The 13,533-nt window shown below is 51.9% G+C and overlaps 1 protein-coding gene across 7 annotated transcripts in view; it reads right to left on the bottom strand.

Annotated features, from left to right (window-relative positions):
• Shank2 (SH3 and multiple ankyrin repeat domains 2) overlaps positions 1–13,287 on the bottom strand; it is a 433,832-nt gene extending 420,545 nt beyond the window's left edge. For 2 of the 7 annotated variants that reach the window (XM_038318207.1, XM_038318267.1), the window contains exon 1: positions 11,619–12,198. The gene's annotated coding sequence lies outside the window, so the exon portion shown is untranslated. Of the gene's footprint in view, positions 1–10,716; positions 10,787–11,618; positions 12,199–12,563; positions 12,675–12,732; positions 13,031–13,242 lie in introns of those variants that run through there. The other 5 variants (XM_038318246.1, XM_038318236.1, XM_038318225.1 and 2 more) reach the window with 5 other exon arrangements.
• Positions 13,288–13,533: the final 246 nt, after the last annotated feature.

Genomic DNA, 13,533 nt, shown 5'->3' with positions numbered 1-13,533 from the left:
CTCCTTTAGGGAGCTCGCCAAACTGAACAGAAACTAAAAGCCAAGAGCACCACACCAGGAATAAAACTCATGGGTGAGAAATAGCCAGAGACTGTGCAAAGCTCTGCCATGCTGTAGTGGAGATGGGAAGCCCATGAGCCTCAGAAGGCCAAAGATGACTCAAGGGTGCACAGCAGGAGATATGAACTGTCACAATGGTCGAAAACCAAGTCAGAGAGAAGTTAAAGTGTTAAACGCAACTTATCTTACCAGCTTAAATAAACTGTCATTAGTGATTTTACTCAAGCCTCGGTCATATACAAGCATGTGGCCACAGAACTTACAATATGGTTACGCCTTTGAGAAAAAAAGTCCCATGAGCAGAGAGATAACTCAGCAGTTAAGAGCACTTGCCATCCTTCCAGAGACCAAGACTCAGTTCCCAGCACCCACACGGTGACTCACAACCATCCATGACTCTAGTTCCAGGGGATCTGATGACCTCTTATGCCCTCCCCAGGCACACACGGTACACAGGTACACATTCATACATGCAGACAAGTGCTCATCACATAAAATACAGCAAATAAATCTAAAGGAGAAAGTCATGGGGCTGGAGAGATGGCTCAGCACTTACAAATGCTTGCTTGCTCTTGCAGAAGACCCAAGTTTGGTTCCCAGCACCCACATCAGGTGCTCATAACCACCTGGAACTATAGCTCCAGGAGATCTGACGCTCTTTTCTGACCTCCACAGGTTCACACACACACACACACACACACACACACACACAGGTTCACATACCCACACATATACACACACAAATGAAAATCTTTTCAAAAGAGAAGACAGTCACCCACCCCACCCAACCCTGCAGGTGGATTCAGGTACTTCCCTCCCCTGACCCATATCAAGGTTAGAGCAATGGTGCATTGCAGGCTCCACATTCCACTCCCTTCTTGTTCTTGTTCTTTTCCCACTCCAGGCAGTGCACGCTAACGGTGCCCTTGCCTGGACAGTCTCACAAGGCAGAGTCCCTGACCCCTGCCCATCTTGTCACGGCTCCAGCCCACGTCACACAGCTCCAGGAAAACTTCTTCAACCAATCCTCCTTCTGGCAGTCAACACCGCCAGAGACCTCGCTGAGATCCCGTTCCCACTTGTCCACTGCTGGACGGCAATGCCCTCCAAACCAAATAGCTGTCATCCTCATGAGCTCGGCTGTCTCTGCAAGGAAAGTCATGACGGCTGGACGTGACTGTTGGCATTCCCTGTCAGGGAGGAGATGGGGAGGCTTGTGGGACCCTCACCCGAGTATCCAGCCACACTTCCCAACAGCTGTATGCAACTCTGCCCTAAATTACACATGGCCTCAAAGCCTCTGGGAAGGGCCAGAGGATAGGCACTGGAAGGACTAGGAAAGAGGCTCCATCTATGTAGCCATCTGTAGCGGTTCAGAAGCAACCACCCACGCTGTGTATAGACCTTGCCATGTGGCTGCGTTAGGGTCCTCTGTGCTCCTGTAAGTAAGTGCAATAAGTTCATTGGTTCCCAGGGTAAACTTCGGTGGAACTGAACTTTGGTTTATTATTGGAGCCCTGGAAAGAGGGAGTAAATGTTGCCTAGTCAGCACCCCCATGCCAATGGAGGAAATTTTTTGACATCCAGCTTGTCTCTTTGAAAACTGGTCAACTGTTCTGCTTGCCACCTTCTAGACCTCAAAGGTACTATCCGGCCTTCTCCATTCTACAGCCTGGAAGGTGGTCCTGCCTGCCCCTACAATCCTAGATTCTGAAACCTTTTCTCCAGATGAGGACCCTTGGTGACCATCTAGAGCCCCAAACCAAATTTCAAATACATCTCAAATGGCAAGAAAAGAGGCATTTACTCTTACAACTCCCACATGGCAAACCTGCCTTTCAAATCTAAGTCCTGCTTTTGAGGTTGAGCAGCTCACTCCCGTGATTCTCAATGTGTGATCCAGGAAACACTAAAGGCTCCCCATGGCCCTTTCAAATCATGTTCACAATAATATTAAGATGTAATTAATTTAATAATCGTCTCATGCTTCATGTACAGTGGACTGTGCCAGAGGCTGCATGAGGGAGACCGAGACAGCAGGTTTCGGCAGCAGAGACACGAGGCCAGCTCTGCTGCATGGTCAGGCCATACAGAAGCTTTGCAGAAACAGTCTGGAGTGATGTTCTTCTAAGCGTTGCTTTCATTTTGGAAAATACTTGGTGTTCTAGTTTGCTCCCTGTAGCTGTTACACAAAAACTGATTGAAAGCAACTTGGAGATGAAAGGGTTTATTTAGCTTACAGCTTACAGTTCATCGTGAACGGAAGTGAATACAGGAACTCAACAAGGCAGGAACCTGGAAGCAAGAACTGAAGCAAGGCTGGTGGAGAATGCTGCTTACAGGCTTGTTTCTCCTGACTTGCTTGGCTTGCTCAGCTTGCTTGCTCTTTTTGTTTTGTTTTTCCAAGACAGGATTTCTCTTTGTAGCCCTGGCTGTCCAAGAACTCTCTCTGTTTCAAACTTAGAAACCCACATTGTCTCAGACTCCCCAAGTGCTGGGATTAAATGCCACCTGTTTTGCTTTAAGTAGCCCTGCCTGAATCACGTGCCCAGGGGTGGCATTTCCCACAGAGGGTGTAGCCCTCCCACATCAATCTTTAATCAAAAATGTCCTACAGATTTGCACACAGGCCAATCTGAGGGAAGCAATTCCTGGATCAAAGTTGCTTCTTCACAGATACGTCAAGTTGACAACAAAACTATGACAGTTGTGTTGGGACCACAAGATGGCTCAGTGTAAAGGAACTTGTCACCAAGCAGAACAACCTGAGTTTGATCCCAGGACCTACATGGTGGAATGCAAACCCCAACTTCAGCAAGTTGTCCTCTGACGGCCATATGTGAACATTCATGCACGCATGCATACACAGACACACACACAATTAAGTAAAATAAAATGTAAAATAATTAAAGAAATAGATTTCATTTGTTTAGAATTACTATATTGTGGGAATTTTTATGTTAACAACTAATAACTTTAATATTAATGTTAAAAATATGAACGCATATTTAAACTTTTCTTTTACAATTTCCTTTTTAACTTTTTGATGAGGTTAAGAATGGAATCCAGGGCTGTGCCTACACTGTACCGCCAGCCCTCATCCACAACCCCCTCTCTTTTTCCAGTGGTGGGAATTTAACTCAGGCCTTGCCTGTGCTAAGCAAGTGCTCTATCCCTGGGTCATACTCCCAGTCCTCTTTCCACCCGTGAAAGCATTGTCAGTAGACAGACACACAACACTCTCCGGGTTCCTGAATCCTGGTGTAAGAGGTCACAGGAGCCCTGAGACCCTAGGTGTCTTGGCCCCACGTTTGAGAATCACAACATTTCCCTCCAATCAGAAACAGGAAAACAAGCCAGCATTCTCCCAGGAAATGTAGTGACGAAGGCTTCTCATGATGGGGGGTGACTGCCTGGTCCCATCCTAGCCATATGACCTTTATCAGACTCAGTATTTTCTGCCTCCATCTCTTTACCCCAGAAGAGGGAGGGTGTCATGGAAACTATGTTCTCAGGGCTGGGATGAGGATGATGCGGCACTGAACGACCAAGAGCTCCCCCCACAATATCACGACTACTTTCCCAGTACGGCCACTGTGAAGGTCCAAGAAAGAGAGAGAAATGGATGGAGACAACCGGGAGGACTCTTTTGACTTGAGATGACCCTCGCTGTCCTAAAGAGCAGGTAGAGGGAGGGCAGCACCCTGTGAAACCAGGTTCGTGATGGCTAATGTTGTCTGTCAGCTTGACGGGGTCTACAATCAACTAGCATGCCTGCGAGAGAGTTTCAGTTCACTTAGCGGAGATGGGAGGACCCACCCTGAGTGTGGGCAGCACCATTCCTTGGGCTCGGGTCCCACAGAGAAAGATGAGCACCAGTGTTCATCTGCCTGCTTCCTGGCTATGGATACAATGTGACCAGCTGCCCCACACTCTTGTTACCATGATTTCCAGGCCATGATGGACAGCATCCTCAGACTGGGAGCCAGCGCAAACTCTTCCTTTCTTTAGTTGCTTCTGTCCTGCGTTTGTCACAGCAGCGAGAGAAGTAGCTAATATAGGGCCACAGCCACCCCTGCCCAAACTGAGCTAAGGGTGAAGCTGCAGCCATAGGAGGTTAGCTCCACATTACTGAAGCCAGACTGGAAGCCATTATACGTGTTGCAGTGTTAAGTGGCCCGGTGCTTTGACATACACATCTCAACCCCTTCACCTATAGTCTCTCCTACATCCCCCAATCATTGTCAAAAACAGGTCATCTCAAAAGGACCAGAGCAGACAAGAGGAGGGTACAGCCCTGACTTGGCAGAAAATCCACAGCCACCCAGCACGAGCCATAGAGGCAGGAGGCTGAGGCATGCCCCCACCAGGACCCCTAAAGACTCAGAACAAACAAGAGGTAGGTGTTTTCTGTTGCTTTGACAATGGCCTGTCCCTGAGTTCCAGGAATCGTGGGGTTACCACCTCTTCCCTCAAGGAGCTCCAGAAACAGGTGTGAGACATCTGGCCTTGTGTGTAGAGAATTATTAACAGCAATCCCTGGCCTGGCTAGGACTTCAGGAATGTCCCTCTCTGTGTTTGTTTTCAATAGAAAATTCACTATGTACCCATGGCCACTCACCCCCATGCCCTCCTGCACCCAGCTTCAGCAAACATCCTGGAAATGCCAACCCGAGTTGCATAAGGTCTGTGCCTCCTGCGGGGAAACCCGTCACTCCCAGGCCCGGAGTGTCCAGCTGCTGGGTCTCCAAAGCCTCTGATGGCAAGTGCTGTTTAAATCCCTTCCTTAGGGGAAGACGTAAAGAATGTCCACCCTCTCAAGGTCCTAATGACAAACTTAAAGTTCGAGGCCACCCAAGTTCACCCCAAGGAACCAGTGAGCTTACTGGGCTCGCTTACACAGCACGCAGAAGGATTAATGGTGGGAGCAAGGGGAACCTCAGGGTAGCCACACTGGAAAGCCTTCACCCAGGAGGGATGGTGACTTCCCCACAGAAGCGCAGATGGAGCCCTCTTTCCCTAGCCTTTCCTGGCCTACATACTCTAGCTCCTCCCTGAGACACCAAGGCACGTGCAATCTGAGCAGAACTGGCTGGGAGGAGTGACCAGATTCAAGCAAGGGTCCAGTGACCCTCATACCCTCTGGTGGCTTGAATGAAAATGGCCCCCATGGGCTCATAATGAGTGGCACTATCGAGAAGTGTGGCCTTTTGGGAGTAGGTGTGGCTTTGTTGGAAGAAGTGTGTCATTGGGGGTGAGCTAGGGTTTCAGAAGATGAAGCCAGGCCCAGTGTCACTCTCTCTTCCTGCTGTCTCTGATCCAGGTGTAGAACTCCGAGCTACCTCTCCAGCACCACGTCTGCTTGCACGCTGCCATGTCTCCTGCCATGACAATAATGGACTGAACCTCTGAACTGCGAGCCAGCCCCAATTAAACGTTTTCCTTTATAAGCGTTGCTGTGGTCAGGGTACCTCTTCACAGCAACAGAAACCCTAAGACATTCCTAATCAGAAATGTCACAAGCCCCATCCTGATGGACGCTCACAAGCTGGCATAGCTGATCTCATAAAGATGGTGGCAGGTTGTCTGGAAGGAAAAACAGGCCAGAAGGGTTTACTGACTTCTTATTGCTGAGTGACATTTGAGAGAGATGAAGTCTGGAATCAGGATCCCCAGGCACCTGATGCCAGGTGCAGTAGATAGACGGGGGGGCGGAGGGGGGGGTCAGATCTTGATAGCTTGCCAGGCGTCACTGCTGGGACTTGAGAAGGTTTGGGGGTGATACACAGAGTAATCTGCCACAGCTAAGGGAGGAGTGACATCTGTTACTGAGGCAGGGAGCTCCTAATGAGAGCACCCAGGTAGTGTGTGCTCTGGGGAACCACGGGGGCAGCCCCCTGTGCTCCTCTCAGGGCATCCCTCTCCCCACAGAAGTGACCAGGGATTGGACTCCCCGCAAAGCTAAGGCTCCAAACTCACAAGTCAACTGTCAGGCTAGACAACACAAGCACAAGTTCTGTGTCCAAAATTCGGGCTATTCCTCAACCCACAAAGTTGGGAGCAGAATGCTTTCGAATCCCCAAGGTAATAGTGAACTCCAGGCCAAGAGGTCACGCATGTGCAAAGCTCACTAGTTAGACACTCTGTTGCTGCCTTTACCCAGGTATCACCTTACCCAAATAAACCTTGATGCAGGTAAAATGCATTTTGCCAGCTTGGGGGCTGGGGAGACATCTCACTCAGCTTGTAAAGAACTTGCAAGCATGAGACCCTTAGTTAGATCCCAAAAAGTCATGTTAAGATGCATGGAGCATGTGTGTAATCCTAGCACTGGGGAGGCGCAGACACAAGGATCACTGGGACTCAGTGACCAGACAGTCTAGCTCCCTTGGTGAGCTCCAGGCCAATGACAGACCAGAGGTGAACAGTATTCCTAAGGATGACACCTGATAATGACTTCTGATCGCCACACACATACTCACACATGTGTGCGTGCACACGCACGCGCGCACACCACACACACACACACACACACACACACACACACACACCTGTGCATTGTTTAAAAATCTTGGAAATTTAGATGGTGACTTCTAGTCTATGGGGACACAAAGGCCTCCAGAAATAGCTCATGCAGAGAAAGTCCACTGGGGTAGCTCTTTCCCATAGCCCTTTCCCAAAGAGCTCCACTAGAAAAGACATTCCTGGCCCACTGGGGAAGCATCATACCCAGGTAGGGAACTCTGGACACCAAAGGGCTGATTCAGTAATAGTCCTCATCAAAACACCACACTGCCTACAACCTTCTCAGGAGAGCACACTGCCACTCACAGTTTTTTCCTCTTCCTCTCCATGTCTAAATGTCTGTCATGTCTTAACGGCACCCGGTCCACCGTGATCAGCAGACACGGTCCTGTTGTCTCAATCTACAAGTGACTTTCACAGACTGTGGCTAAGGTCACAGGAAATCTTTAAAATATCCATTTATATACTTTTTTTTTCTTGCTGAGGAGTTGCTAGGTTAATTAATAAAAGACCCAGGAGCATAAAACATATTACATTTGATGAAAATTCTTGGGAGGAAACAGCCACATAAAGAATAAAGGGAACAGGGCTGGGGATGTGACTCCATGGGAGAGTGATTGCTATAATTCCCAGTTAGGGGCTTAGGCATGGTTCAGTGGGAGAGTACCTGCCTAGAATCCCCCAGTAATGGGATAATGACATGACTCAGTGGGAGAGCACTGGTCAAGAATCCCCCAATGAGGAGAGGGTGCAGCTCAGTGGAAGAGCACCAGCCTAGAATCCCTAGTGAGGGGCTGGGGCATGGTTCAGTGAGAGGGCACCCACCTAGAATCCTCAAGTGATGGAGGAGCTAGGGACATGGATCAGTGAAATAGTTGCTCAGCGCCATCAAGGACCTAAGTGCAAAGAAAGTGCTTAAGAAACACCAATAGCTCCATAAAACTCATCCACTTGAAGTCGGGCCGTGGTGGTGCATGTCTTTAATCCCAGCACTTGGGAGGCAGAGGCAGGCGGATCTCTGTGAGTTTGAGGCCAGCCTGGTCTACAGATGGAATGCCAAGACAGGCTCCAAAGCTATAGAGAGAAATCCTGTCTCAAACAAAACAAAACAAACAAATAAAACCTCATCCATCTCATCCATTTGTCTTAGTAGAGTGGGGATTGAGCCATGGTGGTCTATGGTAATTTACTCTACTCCAGTGCTAGAAAAGAGTTAGCCAACAATCGTTCCCAGTTATCAATAACTACAATACTAAAGACAAACCGGCATCCAATGAAAACATGCAAACCTAGGAGGATTTCGATAGACTCACAAGCGTGTGAGAAGTCTAACCAGGGGTTAACAGCAGAATGTGAGCGAGTGTAACAGGTTTACCGTGCAGTTTGCTCTAGCTTTGTTGGGTGTAGGAATGCCTCAAAAGAAAACAGTCCGGAAATGGGTAGACACAATATCTAGGTTTAAAAGTGATGCTTTTAGAGAGGAGAGAAGGGGAAAAATGCCTTTTAGAGGGACCTGGCTCCAGCCCAGCAGGGCCACTGTAAGTGTGCAAAAATTATATCTCTAATGGATGCATCTGGAGGGGGAGGGTCTCCCAGGTGGAGGCTTCTAAGCTAAGCATCTCAGGACTTGCTCCATCCATCTTTCCTACTCAAAACTTGAAGCTTCTCCAAGTGGATTCGTGGAACTTCTACAGGCAGAATCCCACGGTGCTCAGCAGCAGAAAGGGGACAGGAGCCCTGCAGCCCATCTGGAATCCACAGACCAAGCACCCCTGCAGTTCATCATGTGGAACCCACAGACCCAGTCTGGGAGTCTGTGCCTGTCAACCCCAAAGTCCCACTGAGCCCAGGGACTGGGGCCAGGGCAAGCACACTCAAGCACTGTGGATTTTAGACAGCATCCTTCTGTGTTAGTCCTCTGCTTAGAGGAGACATCTGGCAGCCAATCAGAGAGCTCTCTGCTTACTGCTCCAACCCATGGACCTCACTTCTCCTGAAGGCTTTAAGAGCTTAATCTCTCAGGAAATGTTGCATGCTGCAGCTGGCCCAAGACCAGGCACCAGAGAGACCCCATTGCTGACGCTGAGCAGGCTCTGGGAACCAGAAGGGACACACCGCACCCCTTTCTGGCTAAGACTAGGACATCCCCTTGATCAGGAGGAAGGCTCCCATCAGGGGCAACCTGTTACTCAGACAACCTCAATGTTCCTACCAGAGCCGCGAGTGGACCCTGTGAGCCATGTCGCATGGCTCCGAGAAGCAGCTTTCAACAATGATAAAATGCACATCCTACCGAGTAGTCTGCTCAGAAACTTCGGCTTTCGCCCACTAACTCCATTTCACACCACAGGAACAAGACAACTAATTTTCTGCCACATTCTGATGGCACTTCCCGCTGGGTGATGTGTGTTTAGCTCTGATAGGGTGTGAGAATGTGGGCTGAGATCCCTGGGGCTACCCAAGGTACAATTGAGGCTCCTCATTCACTACATGTGGGAACCGGGAGCAAGTGGCACCACTCCAGAGCCTCAGGCTACTGGCCTGTAAGGGGGAACAGAAGTCAGCCCACCCTGTCCTCCCCAGGAGTTCTGGGACAGGAGAACAGCAAAGGCATAATGAAGATGCCTAGGAATGGACAGTGTGCAGAACAGCTTATTCTGCCCGCTCTGCAGCTGCTGAGTGCACTGTACACCAGGGTCGAGGTGAGGCGTATGGTGGTCATCAGCTGTGCAAAGGCCCTGCCCATCCCATTCCTCTAGGTGGTTTGTTCTGTCCCTTTCGTGACAATCAGGGGCCTCTCTGTGCTCTACAGCACCCAGCAGTCCCATGGAACCATCCTTTGCATGTAACCAATCACATGTATCCCCACCAGCCACGAAGCCCCAAGAGTAGCAACCTTCATCCAACTTCAGGCCTGATATGCAGCATCAGACCCCTAGATAAGATCTCTTCAGCATATTTTAATGAAATACAGAAAAAACAGGGCAAAATATGCCCAGCTTATCTCCGCCCCACAGAAGATGGCAGACTTCTCTTTCGGGTGGGCTGGTTTGCTTCTGTGCCCAGCCCAAAGATCACAAGTTTAGGAGGGAGGGGATACCAGGCTCCTAGCCCATCTCTCGATCTGTTTACATTCTTCCCATATCCACATACCAGTGCCCAGGTGATGAAAGACAGGCCTGTATGTAAGTCCCCACTTCTATCCTGACCAAGAGGGTCACGAAATGAGTAACATACATGAGCCTCCTCAACGTTACCGCTCGTGGGGGTCACAGCCATGGGTGAGGCTCTTGATGAGGTCAAAATGCAAATTTGAACAGGCTGCTATGGCCAGACCTCCCTGCCACCCTAAGAAACCACTGAGGCCATAAGTCCTGTAGCATCAGGAAAGGGGTCAGTAGGGAGGCCATAGCCTTGTTTGGAGACCTATGACTTCTCTAGGGGTCCTCTGCCCTCACAGCTGCTCTGTCCCACACACAGCCATTTGGACAAGCCCCCATTACTCACCAGAGCCTGTAGAGACCCTAGAACCCTGCCATTTAGGACTCTTAAGTATTAAGAAACAAAGCTCATTATGTCATAGACCCGGCTTCCTATAAGGCTCCATCTCTAGGGCTGATTTCCTGCAGATCGGACAACTCCCAGCATGCTCTTCTGTCACACTTTCTTTCTCATGAGGGAAAATAAAACCCCACGCTATCCCCAACTCCTTCACAGGGTCCAGCTGAAGCCTCTCACATCTCAGTGCCCCACCCCAATGATCCAATGTTCTAGACAGCACCTCAATCCCCAGGCCCAAATAGCCATCCCAAGGTCTTAGCTGTGTATGCAACCTTGAGGTGGGTTAAATAAATGAATGAGTGGCTTGAACTACAAACAAGGCTTTCTTAAAAGGCACTTGAATACCAGGCAGAGATTCCCTATCTGCCGAGGACTATGGTCAGGATCCCTGGGAGCCATCTTCAGCTGCACATCCTGACACAGAGGCCCAAAAAACGCCCAGTTGGCCACTTAGTTCCTTCTTCTTGGAAAAATCCCTGGTACAAACAATGGGTTCCGTTTCCTTGAAAACACTTCACCCCTGGGAGCTGTGACTTCCAGGCACTATGAAGCCAGCTTTATTCTTCTTACCCACTTTAAGCAACGGTGACCCTGGTCCCATCCTCCTTTCCAGGCTACCACTCCTCTCCCCCAATCCAAGACCTTTCTCGGCTCACTTCAACTGCAGCAACGGAAGGTTCCAGTCTCCACCAGACTCAGCCTGGTGTCACCTACGTGTGGTTGGAATGTTTCCAACTAAGGCACCTCCAGGGGCCCCTGTGGACATGCCACACACTCTCTGCCTGCAGGGTGCCAGACCTGAAGTGGGACCGGAGTCAAGGCTGAGCCTGCAGCTGAGGTCGACCCACCTGCTGAACCTCCCCTGGCCAGGTCAGCAAGGTGCAGGGTTCAATCCCAGTTAGCGGTCACAAGCCATTCTCCAACCCAAACTTCCAAAATTATCTTTGCATGCCAAAGCTCAGCTTAATTAGGTGGTTGACCTCATTAACGTTCAAACTTCAGATCGAAAAAGAGGTCACACATCTACCTAATTTACTACCTCGAATTTCCACGCGGAAACCACTATTTTCAGATGTCCTCTGAAGGCTTCCAGGACTGCCTGCAAGCTATCCATAAGCCATCGGGGAGGCCCCTGAGACCCCCAAACCCATGGGCCCAAAGTATCTTCTCAGATGGAACCCACATCCCCTTTAAAAACACAGTCATCAAAATTAGTCTCTATCCTACTGGGCACACCGCCCTCCCCCAACCCTGAACCTTGCAGCACCCCACTCACTTGGAGCTGAACAACTAGAATGTTTCATGCTGCAACCCCTTGTACTTTCCGCAAATGGGTGAGGAGTTCCAGGGAAGCCACCCCCTCTGCGCCCCAACTGTAGTTTTCAAGTCGACCCTGGTACTCTCCAGGAAGACAAGTTTCACGGGATACCCTAGCCCTCTACTACCAGTCAGAGAGGTTAAGGGCGACTCACCCTACACACCCCAGCGATGAGGTCCAACGGATGCCCCACACCCTTGGACTCGAGAAGCCAGGTCCGGTGCGACCCCAGCATCCTGGCAACGAAATCCTGCACGCACAGGTCCTGCATGTACCCTCTTCACCCAAGACGAAGTTTACCAGGTGATATCACCTGGGTCGCACCTTGGCTTCCTCAGAGGCCCCAGTCCAGGGGGCGAGGGCGTGGTCTGAGTCTGCGTCTTCCAGAGCCCTACAGTAACCGGGTACCCAGGGCTGTGCGGCCAGGCTGCCCGGGGAAGAAGCCTGGGGCCCCGGGCGCGCGGGTGGAGCTGCCCGCTGCGCCGGAGGAGGGATGCCTGGACGAAAGTTGCCAGGGAAACTTGAGCAACTCGAACACCGGTGCCAGCCTCCTGCATAATTCACGGGCAGCGGCGGACGGAGGTGGGGGCCGCTCCTCTGCGCCCGCCGGGTCCCCACACCCCTACTTGGGAGTGTGGCGGATAGGGGTCGGGCACCCGGCGGGGGCTCCGTGCGACCCCCGACCTCCTGGAGCCAGCTGCTGCCGCTGCTATTGTGCGCAAAGCCAGCACTGGGCAGAGTCTGAGAGGGAGCGCGCGCAGGAAGTCTCAAGGGGCAGAGAGATCAGGGCGCGGGTCCCCGCCCAGCGCGCCCCCTGGCGGCCCTGCGGCGGATCCTCTTCTGGGCTTTGATGGCCCAGGTCCCGGGGAAATAGGCGTTCTACAGGACAGGAGATCCCAGCCCGAAACAGAGGCTGATCTACCTGCGCTAACCCGATGAAGGAATCAGAAGCGCTGGAAGAAGCAGAGTTCACAGGCTCAGGGGACAAAGAACTACTGAGCTCTGCACTCAGGTTGCTTCAAAAGCTCTTGTGACTGGCCCTTTTCCCGGGGAAGGGGTCTTTGGGGGAGGGGTGTCCCCTAAGAGACGCAAGCCCCACCTGCATGCGCGCATCCCTCTTTTCCAGCTCTCATCCTCAGCCTCTATGGGTACGGGGCCGCTCTGACCCAGTCGCCGTTGCCTCTGGAATGCAGAGGCACACACATGCCTCAGGAGCCGGTTAGGTGCCCGAGGGCCACCCACTATTCTTCCCCGCCCGTGCGTCTCACCTGGCTCCCGCGCCGGGGGCGGGCCCAAGCCCGGGGGAGGAATTGAGATCGCGAACCCCACTAGGCCCGGGAGGACCAAGCGGCACCGCGCCCAGCAGGGCAGGAGGTTTTGGGGGTGCAGATCCCAGCCCCGCCCCGTCCTGCGCCACGGTCGACCTGGGGCTCCGGGGGCGAAATGCGACCGCGGGCGCTGGCAGCGTGGGGGAGGGGATCTCTTGAGGGCGACCCGCCCTGCCGCACCTGTCCCGGTCTCTCGCGGCAGCCGCCTTGGCGCGGAGTGTGGGGTCTGTTGTAGCAACCCAGGGAGACGCCGGGCGCCCCGCCCCAGGCTGCGTGGCTCGCGCGCCACCCCCCTCCCAGACCAGAAAGTCTCTCTGGCTGGTAGAGCCCAGCCCCTTTCCGCAAGATTATCCCGACCTCAACCCGCTCCGTCCGGAGCATGTTAATAGGATTGAGAAACCGAGGCCCACGGCTCGGAAAACGTTAGCAGCGCACTTGAAAACTTTGTACCTGGGTAACACGCCTGCGTCTGCCTCCCAGGCCACCAGGGCTCGGCCACCTTCCGCCCTGGGGAGGAGACCGGGCGGAGCTGGTAGGGAAGGAGCGACAACTGCCAGAATCCTACAGGTGAAACTCTCTGGAGCCGCCCGCCCAGGGATTTTATTATCTGCAGTGACAGGCTTTTGCTTCAGTCCAGAGGGAGTCTCAGGCCCCCAGCTCCGCGCCATGGCAACGTGCCCAATCTGCTAGGGGAACCATGGCTAAAAACCTTAATAATTTACTGACAGCACTCCACCCTGC

This window comes from Arvicola amphibius, chromosome 1, assembly GCF_903992535.2.
Source record: "Arvicola amphibius chromosome 1, mArvAmp1.2, whole genome shotgun sequence".
NCBI classification, from domain to species: domain Eukaryota; kingdom Metazoa; phylum Chordata; class Mammalia; order Rodentia; family Cricetidae; genus Arvicola; species Arvicola amphibius.
This window is presented reverse-complemented; position numbering and strand designations above follow the sequence as displayed.